The sequence below is a fragment of the Schistocerca nitens genome, chromosome 2 (assembly GCF_023898315.1).
Source record: "Schistocerca nitens isolate TAMUIC-IGC-003100 chromosome 2, iqSchNite1.1, whole genome shotgun sequence".
NCBI lineage: Eukaryota > Metazoa > Arthropoda > Insecta > Orthoptera > Acrididae > Schistocerca > Schistocerca nitens.
The window spans coordinates 7,629,193-7,642,031 of NC_064615.1; positions in this window are offsets into that span (position 1 = coordinate 7,629,193).

Genomic DNA, 12,839 nt, shown 5'->3' on the forward strand with positions numbered 1-12,839 from the left:
TAGATAGGATGAGGAGGGAGAAGGGGGTTGGGGAATGGGAGCTGGCTGTTGGCAAGAGATATGCTAGGAGAAGGAGATTTTCAGATACTTTTACTATTGGTGTTTACAATAGATATGACCAACTGTCAGAGTCTAGTGGAGAGGAATCTCTAGTAGCTGTAGATGTAGGAAGTATGCAGCAGACCTCAGTAGTTACGGTGGCTAGAACAGTTGCAAAGTCGAAGAGGAAGAAGAAGGTTCTGCTGTTAGGTAGTTCTCATGGCAGAGGTGTAGACCAGCAGTTGCAGGAAGTGCTGGGGAGTGAGTACCAGGTCACCAGCGTTGTGAAGCCTAATGCAGGATTGGCTCAGGTGACTGTTAACATAGGGGGGCTATGTAGGGATTTTACTAAAGAGGATCAGGTAGTGATTGTGGGTGGGGCTGGTAATAGTATTGATATGGATGGGGAGTATGACATAGATGGTGACCTGGAAAAGATAGCCACTCAGACTAACAACACGAATGTGCATTTCGTGGGACTGTTTCAGCGTCACGATCGGCCTCATCTTAATACAGCCGTCAGGCATAATAACATAAGACTTGGGGGTGCGCTGATGACAGAAAGCATGGGTCACATTTCAGTGGTGTCGGTGGAGACTATCAGCAGGACCGGTTTCACTAGACATGGCCTGCACCTCAACAGGTATGGGAAGGGGAGGTTGGCAAAGCTTACAGGTGACAGCATAGGTGGGGTTGGTGGGATCACTCATGAGAAAATACCTGCAGTAGTGGGTGTTAGAGATGCACCTTTTTTAGACTGAAGTCAGCTGATAGGTATTCCTGCTTAAGGGAAGTCTCTCCAACAAAGGAACCACTTTTGACAAAGCTTGGGTATCCGATTAATGAGGGAATTTGTTCATTTCATCAAAATATACACGGTATTAGAGATAAAGTTAGTGAATTGCTTATAGATGTTGACTCTGAAATTATTGGTATATCTGAACACTTCTTAAATAAGGAGATAATTCAGAGGCTTCCTTTACCAGGATACAGGTTGGCTGGCAGCTTTACGAGGAGCTCTTTGCGGTGTGGGGGAGTAGCCATGTATGTGAAGAACGGCATCCCATTTGATTCAATTACTGCACTGAAAAGGTGTTTGTTGTGCAGGTGTGGTTAAATTTAATGGAGCTAAACTTCTAACTGTTGTTATTTATAGATCCCCAGACTCCGATTTCACAACATTTTTGCTAAAGCTAGAGGCGGTTCTTGGTTCACTTTATAGCAAATACAAAAAGTTAGTTATATGTGGTGACTTCAATATTAATTGTATAAGTGATTGTGCAAGGAAGAGGATGCTGGTAGACCTCCTTAATTCATATAATCTTATGCAAACCGTATTCTTTCCAACGAGAGTGCAAGGGAACAGTAGAACAACCATAGACAACATTTTTGTTCATTCCTCATTACTAGAAGGGCTTTCTGTTAGCAAAAAGGTGAATGGCCTTTCAGATCATGATGCACAAATTTTAACTCTAAAAGATTTTTGTGCTGCAACACGTGTTAAATATAGTCATCATCTGTTTAGGAAAGCTGATCCAATTGCTGTAGAGACCTTTGTAAACCTTATCAAGGAACAAGAGTGGCAAGATGTTTATAGCGCTGATACAGTAGACGATAAATATAATGCTTTTCTCAAGACTTTTCTAGTGCTCTTCGAAAGTTGCTTTCCGTTAGAACGTTCAAAACAGGGTACTAGAACAAACAGGCAGCCTGGGTGGCTGACTAGAGGGATAAGAATATCTTGTAGAACAAAGTGGCAATTATATCAAAATGTTAGAAACACTCAAAATCTAAATGCAGCAGCCCATTACAAACAGTATTGTAAAGTGCTTAAAAATGTTATTAGGATGGCAAAAGGTATGTGGTATGCAGATAGAATAGCTAAGTCTCAGGATAAAATTAAAATCATATGACAAACTGCCTATTGGCTTCTGTCTCGGGTTCTTCGGCCGACGTTCATCTAATGATTTTTCTGACGTTTCGCCAGCACGAGTGGCTGGCATTGTCAAAGTTTCACCCTCCATTGCCGGTGGTGAGGGTGAAGGTGAGGGTGAAGCTTTGACAATGCCAGCCACTCGTGCTGGCGAAACGTCAGAAAAATCATTAGATGAACGTCGGCCGAAGAACCCGAGACAGAAGCCAATAGGCAGTTTGTCAACAAGTGGCCACGAAAGCCTCAACAATTTTGTATAAAATCATATGGTCAGTCGTAAAGGAAGTGGCTGTCTGCAGAGACTGATCGAGGATATAGAATCAGTGCATAGTGGGAATGTCCGTGTTACTGATAAGTCGTATATATGTACAGTATTTAATAATCACTTTCTGAATACAGCAGTTGAACTAAATAGAAACCTAGTCCCAACAGGGAATCATACAGCGCTCTTAGAAAAAGTGTTCCAAGACTGTTACCTGAAATGCTCCTCCATGATACCGACAAGAGGGAGATTGAGTTAATAATTAAATCACTAAAGACGGGGTATCTAGCGGAATACTGAAGTATTGTTCTATGTATGTTAGCCCAGTACTTAGCCATATCTGTAACTTTTGCTTTAGGAGTGGTCGGTTTCCTGATCGATTAAAGTATTCGGTAGTGAAGCCACTTTATAAAAAGGGAGACATTGATAATGTTGACAATTTTAGACCTATTTCTATGCCATCTGTGTTTGCTAAAGTTATCGAGAAGGTTGTATATACAAGGATACTGGAGCATTTAAATTCACATAATTTGCTGTCAAATGTTCAGTTTGGTTTTAGAAATGGTTTAACAACTGAAAATGCTATATTCTCTTTTCTCGGTGAGGTTTTGGACGGATTAAATAAAAGGTTGCGAACGCTAGGTGTTTTCTTTGATTTAACGAAGGCTTTTGACTGTGTTGACCACAAAATATTATTGCAGAAGTTGGACCATTATGGAGTAAGGGGAGTAGCCTACAATTGGTTCGCCTCTTACTTTAAGAACAGAAAGCAAAAGGTAATTCTCCGCAATATTGAGAGTGGTAGTGATGTTCAGTCCCAATGGGGCACTGTTAAGTGGGGCGTTCCCCAAGGGTCGGTGCTGGGACCACTGCTGTTTCTTATTTATATAAATGATATGCCTTCTAGTATTACAGGTGATTAAAAATATTTCTGTTTGCTGATGACACCAGCTTGATAGTGAAGGATCTTGTGTGTAATATTGAAACAGTATCAAATAATTTGGTTCATGAAATAAGTTCGTGGCTTGTGGAAAATAATTTGATGCTAAATCACAGTAAGACTCAGTTTTTACAGTTTCTAACTCACAATTCAACAAGAACAGATATTTTTATCAGACAGAATGGGCATATTATAAGCGAGGCGGAACAGTTCAAGTTCCTAAGCGTTCGGATAGATAGTAAGCTGTTGTGGAAAGCCCATGTCCAGGATCTTGTTCAGAAACTAAACGCTGCTTTATTTACCATTAGAACAGTATCTGAAATAAGTGACACTTCAACACGAAAAGTAGTCTACTTCGCGTATTTTCATACGCTTATGTCATATGGTATTAGTTTTTGGGGTAAATGTTCTGATTCAAAAAGGGTATTTTTGGCTCAAAAACGGGCTGTTCGAGCTATATGTGGTGTAAGTTCGAGAACCTCTTGTCGACCCCTATTCAATAGTCTGGGAATTCTGACATTGCCCTCACAGTATATATTTTCTTTAATGTCGTTTGTTGTTAGCAATATTAGCCTATTCCCAAGAGTTAGCAGCTTTCACTCGGCTAATAGTAGGCAGAAATCCAATCTGCATGTGGAATGCACTTCCTTGACTCTTGTGCAGAAAGGAGTGCAGTATTCTGCTGCATCCATTTTCATTAAGCTACCACAAGAACTCAAAAATCTTAGCAGTAGCCCAAACTCTTTTAAGTTTAAACTGAAGAGTTTCCTCATGGCTCACTCCTTCTATTCTGTTGAGGAGCTCCTGGAAGAGCTAAAATATTAAACAAATTCCAGTGTTACATTGTTAATTTCCTTTATTTAAACTTACGACTTGTCACCTGAATATGTTTTTTTTTTTTTTTTCATTTTATGTTTCTAATATCGTGTTATAATTTCATGTATTGACTCGTTCCATGACCATGGAGACTTCTCCTTAATTTGGCCCCACGGAACAATAAATAAATAAATAAACGATCGGCTAACCAAAACGCATCGTCCGCTAGGACGACCGACCGACGATCCACCAAGACCGTGGCCCGGCTCAAGTGATGCGTGGCGGCAGTGGTCGGGCGAGCCACGTCGACACAGACCTCACTGGTCCAACCCGACTGCACTAGTGCCGCATTGCAGCTCCCCGACTGGCAGATCCGGACTGCGCTCCAGACGCGTTCCAACTGACTGGCAGCTCAAACTCGCGACCCGAATTGTCTTACGACAGACAATGAACGGGAAGTAATAGCAGTCCAGCAAAGATACTACGAGAGGGGATATATTGATACGCGCTGCTAGCGCCGGTCACGGTCAGGCAAAGTAGCAACTCAGTGACACCAGTAATTAAAATTAACATAGTGAGGTGAAATTACGTTAAAAACAGGATGTAAAATACATGATGGCGGGAACACGAGCCAAGCAAGGCTCAACCTTATAATAACCAAATGAAATTGGACTATTTTCCATGGGTAATAATGTAAATATTGGTGTTACATTCCAGTGTTGTGTCATCAAACTGTGCTTACTGCTGAACTAAACTCTGAGCACTAGAACTACCAGCTATCATATTATCGATTCCACTTAACAGTCAATAGTTCTTTGCAATCGATTTTTTTGAGATGGGTATAGGTTTAGATAGCTGCAGCGTAAATTACAGAAGCTTTTACACATAATAAACTAAATGATTTCATCGAAGTTTCATATTTTCACACTATAACCTTTTACATTTAGCAGTAGTAACTCATGTTGCAGCAGGACGCATAATATCAGCAGGCAAAAAGTTACTAAACAAAGAACAAAATAATGTTCTTTTATCCATGTTGGACCTTGTTGAACTCCTTGTCTGTTTCTCGATTAAGTATTGTTGGTGGAGAGGACAACCAGCCAATGACACGTGAAATGAGGCCGTTTGTACCCCCTGAAGAGACGATGACCCTTGTATCAGATTAGATTATAAAATTCATTGTGTTGGTCACATGATATTTTATTAAAATTGGTTTTAGTCATTTTCCCACACTGATTTAGGCAAACGCTGGTCTGCTCCACAAGCTCTGTCTTGGGAAGTACGGTACGCAAACAGTTAAAATACAGGAAGTAACAGAACAAAGTTTGTCCGACGACTGTGCCGTCAGTCAGTGCATCCAACCACAAAGTTAGAATAAAATAAGTTTATGAAATCATGAAAACAAAGGACCCAGTAAGATGGAACAAAAGCTAGTAAAGAGCAACTCTTCTTCACTCGATAGTTCAAGAACGCACAGAGCGTTCTTCTCGAAGTAGTACCGCAGACAGCGTGCCGAGACAGCCCGTTGGTGTGATTAAATGTAGCTTAGCGAAAGTATATGAATAGGTAGTCATCAACAGCTTTTTCTAGAGTAAAAGTTAGTGACAAAGTACATGTATGTCAGATCAATAAATGATTTGTGGAAAAATATTTCATTTAAACTGACTGCAGACTAATGTCATTTCTCTGAAGCAATCAATTTATTAAAAATTTTTTGAAACTTTGCCAATGTAAAAAAAAGTTATCTATAAAGCTACAGTATAACAAGTACTTCAACAAAAGCAGTCTTCATCACATATAAGACATTTATTTCTTTCGGTAATAGCATCATCGTCAGAACATTTTACTCTGTGGAAAAAGTAACACACTTCCTTAGAGATAAAGATACTCAATACGTCACAAGAACAAAACATTATAGAAGTATGGCTGACACACCATTGGTGACAGCAGGAGATGATGGCGTGAAGAACACAGTTGCGTTAGGCTCAGTTGCCAGCAGTTTAACAGCGATAGCTCAGCCCACTTTCTGTGGCATAGCGCCCCTAATAGCAAATGGTTATGGGACATGGCTACATTCCACGGAATCCATTTATAAACATATTATTAGAAGTATGGTGATGGACTGAACAGGATACGTGTCTTAAATATTATATAAACGAATTATCTTACAAAAAAGTTCAAACGCAGAGAGGAAAGCATTATTGAATGAGATCGACTTACTGAAACATTAACTGCCATTTACAGGGACTTACGGTAGGCGTAAACGTAGGAAAGAAGGTTGGTAAGACGCCAACTCTTCCGCCATCAGTCAAACATGTTGCGGAACACAGCTGGAAGGACGCCAACCGGTGTTCAAGGGAACGATATGGGAATCGGTAAGCACCGCCACCAGAGCGGCCTGATCCACGCCTCTGTGTTCTGCCGTCACTAAAGGCATATCAGCCACACCTTTATACTATTTTATTCCGTGTATTACTCTTCTCCACAGAGTAAAAAGGCCTCATGATGAGCCTACAGCTGGTCGAAATAGGTTGAGAGGCACCCACTTGCCTTTCTCATACTGTGGCATCAAGCAGTCAGGCCTGCAAGATGGGTGGTTTGCCAAGCGAGTGGATTAGCAACATGAATTCTCGTATCTTACGATTTTGTTACAAATTATCCTCCTGCATGAATAATACGCAACGGAAACACGCATCTGACTATAGAACTCTGTCTGCACACTACGCACTGGCAATACCACACTTACTTTTTGTCTTTGATTTAACGGCTTTTATACAAATTCGGGACATTATGATAACATACAATTTAATGAAATAGGCCACTAATCTCTTTCTTTTCACTATTTGATTTATTCATTAGCACACAAATTCTACAACCTACGACAATATCATAAGAGAATTTCCATACTACGGTCTCGTAATCTATCTACCACAACCGTGCACTCCCTGGATCGGATGGTGGATCTTTTATTATACCTCACACTTCGCCTCTCACAATCATTCTCCAGAAACATTCCTCCAGATCGAGCGATGCAGAAGGAACAGGCATACCCACAAAATCTTCCGAAACTACCTTGCTACTCCCATGCAAAACACACATATTCAAATTACAAGACATACCCAATACAACAATCTGAAATAATACACAAGAACCGTTACAACTTCATCATTTTCCGCTTTCCCACTTCAATCAATATTTAACCCAGTTTCACTCGACACTGCCCCAATTTGTAATTCCAGTTTCCTACTGTGAACTCTGGAGATAAACGCTCGTCTTCCTGTGCAATGCAAGCCAAGTGGCGTTGCTGGAAAAACGGCCGACTCACCTTGATTTTCTCTCAGAGTTTAAATTCAGCATCACACGGAATGATATTTCTTAAATACTTCAATTTATGATACACACGCAATTCTTAAATATATCAGCTTATTGTACACACGCTATTAATTCTCAAATATTTCAGCTTATGGTACACACGATATTAATTCTTAAACATTTCAGCTTATTGTACCCACGCTAGTATCTCAACTTATAACTACACGTGGTCCCTTTGTGACCGTTGGTTTACTATAATCCCTTTAAAATTACCTGCCTCACTTTGTAATTTTCCCCACAAAAGATCCTAGGAAAGAGAAATGATTAGTTCTAACTACTCTTAAGTATTCCACATCCATACCATGCCTCCACACTTTCATTACGGAGCACAACAAAAAAAACAGGTCTTCACAGCAGAAGGTTCAGCGCCAGAGTGCCGAGTCTGAAACATGGCCGTCTTTTCGTTCCCTCGCACCTCTCTCGAAGTGGGAGAAGCACCTTGCTACCTTATTGGTCGGCCACATTTCAAACGCTCAAAAGCTCTGGTAACTTCCATCTCTTTGGTCTCACCAAAGGTACCCAAAGGATCGACTCAAAGATGCTCATATCGATTCACTATCTGTGGTTAGCAGACGACCATACATTCATTCATTTACACCACACAGATCTCACCAAACGGGATGTAGGGATTTATTTTGCGGAAGTGCACATGTGATCAATTAAATAAATAACTTGTCATTCTTTCCCACACTGGTATCCGGCTTCGCTGTATTAATTGAAATTATTGAGTTACTTTTACACAAAAAATGTGTTGTTCTGACAAGAATTTCGTACCTATTCTCAATGTTGGGCGGTACTGTACCCTTTCATCACCGGCTACCCATGCAGAAAAAAATGGCACGGTACTATCCTTGCAATGCGAGGGTAGTTCCGAACATTTTTTTTTTAAGAAAACTGTATTAAAACAAACGTAGCAATTCATCAAAATAACCAGGAGGAGACCTTAGCCCCTGGTGACCTCAAATAGACGACCAAATTATATTGTACTCTCCACAATCCGGAGTAACGTACACATACAAATATATAACAATCCACATGACAAATAAAACATCACATCATAGAAATGAAAAAATAATATTGAGATAAAAATTTGCTTTAGTTACTGGGATCTTCGTTATTTTTATGAGTAATCCAAATTTCAATAATTCTAAAACAAATAAAAAAAATACTAATTGTACTCATGAAATTTTAAATAGCTCACCGTCCAAACACAGAGCAAGTAATCTGACATTCATAAATTGCGCTGTAAAAAACCCTTACACAGCAAAGTCTAAATACTAAACAAAATCAACAAAAGATAAAAATTCGTACACTAGTTACACGTAGAATGTCAGGCTCCATACCATTACTCTAAAATATACCTCAAACCTACAGAGAAATAAAAACTGAGAAGAAAAACAATAAAATATTCCACAAGTTACATACTGGTTACGTAATATAGTTCGTCTAAGACATCATGTCACACCTCATTAACTATCATCACCTAAACAATTGCCACAGCTACTCGACAGTGAGTTTAACCTTATCCTATATCCATCAGTACAAATACCTGCTGCTGAGCTAGTCAGTCCATCAACTTTGATCAATACTCGCAATAAATAGTTTATCAATAAGTGCTTGAATCCACCAGTAGCTCTCTTATCTTACTCTACTGTTCATTTCTCTGTTGTCACACATATAGACGACAAGAACTTGCATTTCGACTAGCCTCCGTTACACTTTAATGTGAAATATCACCACTGTGATAATAAAAATAAGTGGCTTCAGTCAAAACACCAACAAGATTATTACTATGCACGACATCAAAATACATCAGTTAATTCCGATATTTGTTGTGCAATGCAAATTCTTCTCCCCTGTGACAACCTTACTGATCAATGCTACAAGAGCCGCTACGTTAGTATTACGCCACTGGCTAATAATTAAAGCATCATTGTACCAAATATTCTAATACACATGCTACGTGAACTTGATAACCCAGAACAAATCAAAAAACAAACACTAACTATTCTAAACACAATTATTAATAAAATACAATTACGCTTGCTGTCCCTTCAGGAATGAAACATATAAAAAAAACATTTACACAATTACAAATACATTATTCCCTATCTTGCGAGTCACACGGAAACATTTCATTCTGTGATTTTCTTGGGGTCAAAAAGTTGCTGATAGTTTTCCTAGAACCACTGTCTCGGTGTCAAAGCTCTCCCATGGTTACCCGGACGAAAGTCTTTGAGTCACTCAATTCGGCATTTTGAACACGCACTGAACAGTAAACTGTATCTCTCATTAAACACAAATGTCGTAGTCAGTCTCAGAGTACCATCCACACGAAACTGTTCGTCCAAAAAAATGGCCCTACAACTACTATTACCCACGGTTCTGTCCTTTCAGTTCATGGTGTAATTAAAAGTCGTGAGTTTCAACAAACAGCACTTATTCCCGCGCCAATTCAAGAAATGTCTCCTACTACAGACGCCACTGTCAATGTCCCACTCTAGTTTCTTGCCTTCATACAATAATTGTTCACCAAACGACAACTGTCCTCTGAGTATACCAAGTGTCCCACATGCAATTCACAAAGCACACTTAACAAGTCACTGCCAAAAGTTTATGGATCCCACCATTCAGTGGTCAAGACAAAACAAAACAATCGTCCCGTCTGCTAAGGACAACATCTTTTCCACCACTCACAATGTGGAAACACCAGGCCTTCACTTTCCACATTATGGAAAGTCGCAGTCATCTTGTTTCACGGCTCCACAGTCCAGTACAAGTTAATAGCTGCAGGTAAAAAAATGCTCGCCGGGCTCTGTCGCGCCCCGTCCATTCAGCAGTAGCGTCGCTGCGCGCGCCGTTGAGCAGAAGAACCACCCGCTGTTGCCTCCGCGGGATACCTTCCCCAGTCGTAAGGGTGGCGGAACTCATGAATGGCCAGTGATGCGTGCGTGTCGCCCCAGGCCGTTGACCTGCTGTAGCGGGCGCGTGGAGCGCACCTCGTCCGACAATGGAGTGGGGAGTGCCGCGGCTGTGTCGCCTGTCGCCATGGTGACGTCAGCTCGGCCCGTTAGCGGTATGGGCGTTACGACACCCAATTAGCCAGATCTTCCGTGCATCTCGCAACATTACAGACCAAAGGATATACAGCATTTAAATACTCATTGATTACATGTATTATCTATTAGCTACATTGGTAACAAAAGAATCTTTGTTCTAAAAAGAACATAAAATTATACACCCTAGTTTTCTACACAGACAACATACATTTATCTATCCCTTTTCTATAGACAGCCCACACTCGCACTATTCATTGTACCTGTCGTCCCTCATACAAAACATGAAGGTGTAAAATAAAGAACAAAATGAATAAGAAACAATCTATACAACTCATAATTACAATACAAAATAGTAAACTACTCTAACATCCTATCACAGTGAAAATATTAGAAACTGTTGATTCTCAAGCTACAATATACAATGAACTTTTGTGCTTGTGACACACTGAAATTATTACCCCTTGAAAGTGTTCTAACAAAAAAATAAGAATAATCTACATAGCTCACAATTACCTACCACTGGTTATTAAATATTAACTACTTTAACATCCTAACACAATAAACATTTTAGGAACTGATGACTCTAAATCTACAACATATAATGCACCCTTGTGCTTGTGACAGACTGAAATCAGTATCTCTTCACATATTTTACATTTCATTATATATAGCAATGTTTCTAGGACACGTATGACAGATCCTGACCTGACATCCAGGTTCATCCCAACAAACAATAAAACACAATAATGTTTTAGTTATGGATCGGTAGCATCCCCTTTACAGGAGTGTGCGCATTGATCACACTACTCTACGACTCTCACTCACCAGACATCACATTTTTCCTCTCATTCAATCCATTAACACACTAACAGAATAGGTTTAGAAGTCAGCTAACCTTATCACCACCACACTCACTACAACATACCATACCTTTGCTCCCTTATACTCAACCACATAACACATGAAGCTGTTTCAGAGATAGCATTCCAGTCTCCGAATTCGTCCTTTCACTCTGGCACCTCTCTCCATCGGCTTACCTCTGCATTCACTTTATCCCAAATATCAACTTAGAATCGCGACATTTCATCTAAGAACAAAAATACACAAATTATTCATCCTGCAAAACAACTGTACACATTATTGGAACCGTTTTGATTAGTTATACTGGTACCAGGCTTCAACAACAACAAAAAATATTATTTTTGCTAAATAGCATATTTTATGGTAAAAATTAGATCTACACTTATATTACATCTTACGTCAGTATTCCACAACGTTCACCATCTGGGTCTCATACTCCCTTTACGTCCTTTCATATTGTGCAGTTGTCCTCATCTCTTCATTCGTATTTCGGCTCTCCGTCCGTCCATTACTCCATCATTTCCTGGTCTTCCTTCGCCATTGGCATCAATCTCTATTGCAGCATACACAGGCCTCTCTGTAACATACATCTAAGACATCTCCACATTATTCAATTCTACTCACCTTTATTTTACCGCTGTTTCATCACGTCGAATCTCCCTTTATCATTCCCACTGCTTCACGTCGATTCTCTCCTCAAAAATTCACCTTTATCCACTACTATTTATCACGTCGCTTCTCTATCTACTATCTTTATTCACTCATTAATCATCACGTCGTTTCTGCTTGATCCTTATTCATACGACAAAAAACACGTACATACGCCACTCTGTCGACTCCTGTTCATGACTCATTCGACCAGTCTATTCCGTCATACTTCCTGACATCCCGCCTGAAAATTCTTACGTTCGATTTGACTCTGCACAACGTTACACACCACAAATAAATATACTGACTATCTACCATAAATTGACTACCTTAGATCTATCCTTAACTTTTCCATAATTTGATGTTAGAAATGTGATGAAACCCTCGAGATTGTTTTCCTTTGATCGTCTCAATCAGTACAGCATTTTCATGTACAATCCGCCTCACTCTGAATGGTCCACTATACACAGTAAAAAATTTCCTAGTTAGGAATATGTGCTTACACGAAAATTAAATGTGTGCAGAGAATATACAAGCTGGGAGAATTGGGCAACCCAAGTGTTGGAAACTTAGGTGCAAGTGGCCTCTCTCACTAACACCAGATTCCGAACAACCATACACAGCACTTCATTATAACTGTCACCACGACAATGACATAATATAGATCAGATGGCATCTAAAAACTTCGATCACAATGTTTACCTCTTACATTACGTGTTTAGTATCTACAATAATCAAATCACCCTAATTAAACTGGACTCATTGGCATTATTACATAACATTTTAGCAACTGGATTCTTTGAAGAAACCGCTCTTTTACTTTACCGTTTGAAATAAAAAATTTGCAAATTTTACTGAGATACCAGCCTAACAGATTCCATTACTGCCGTTTTATTCTCTGATCAGAAG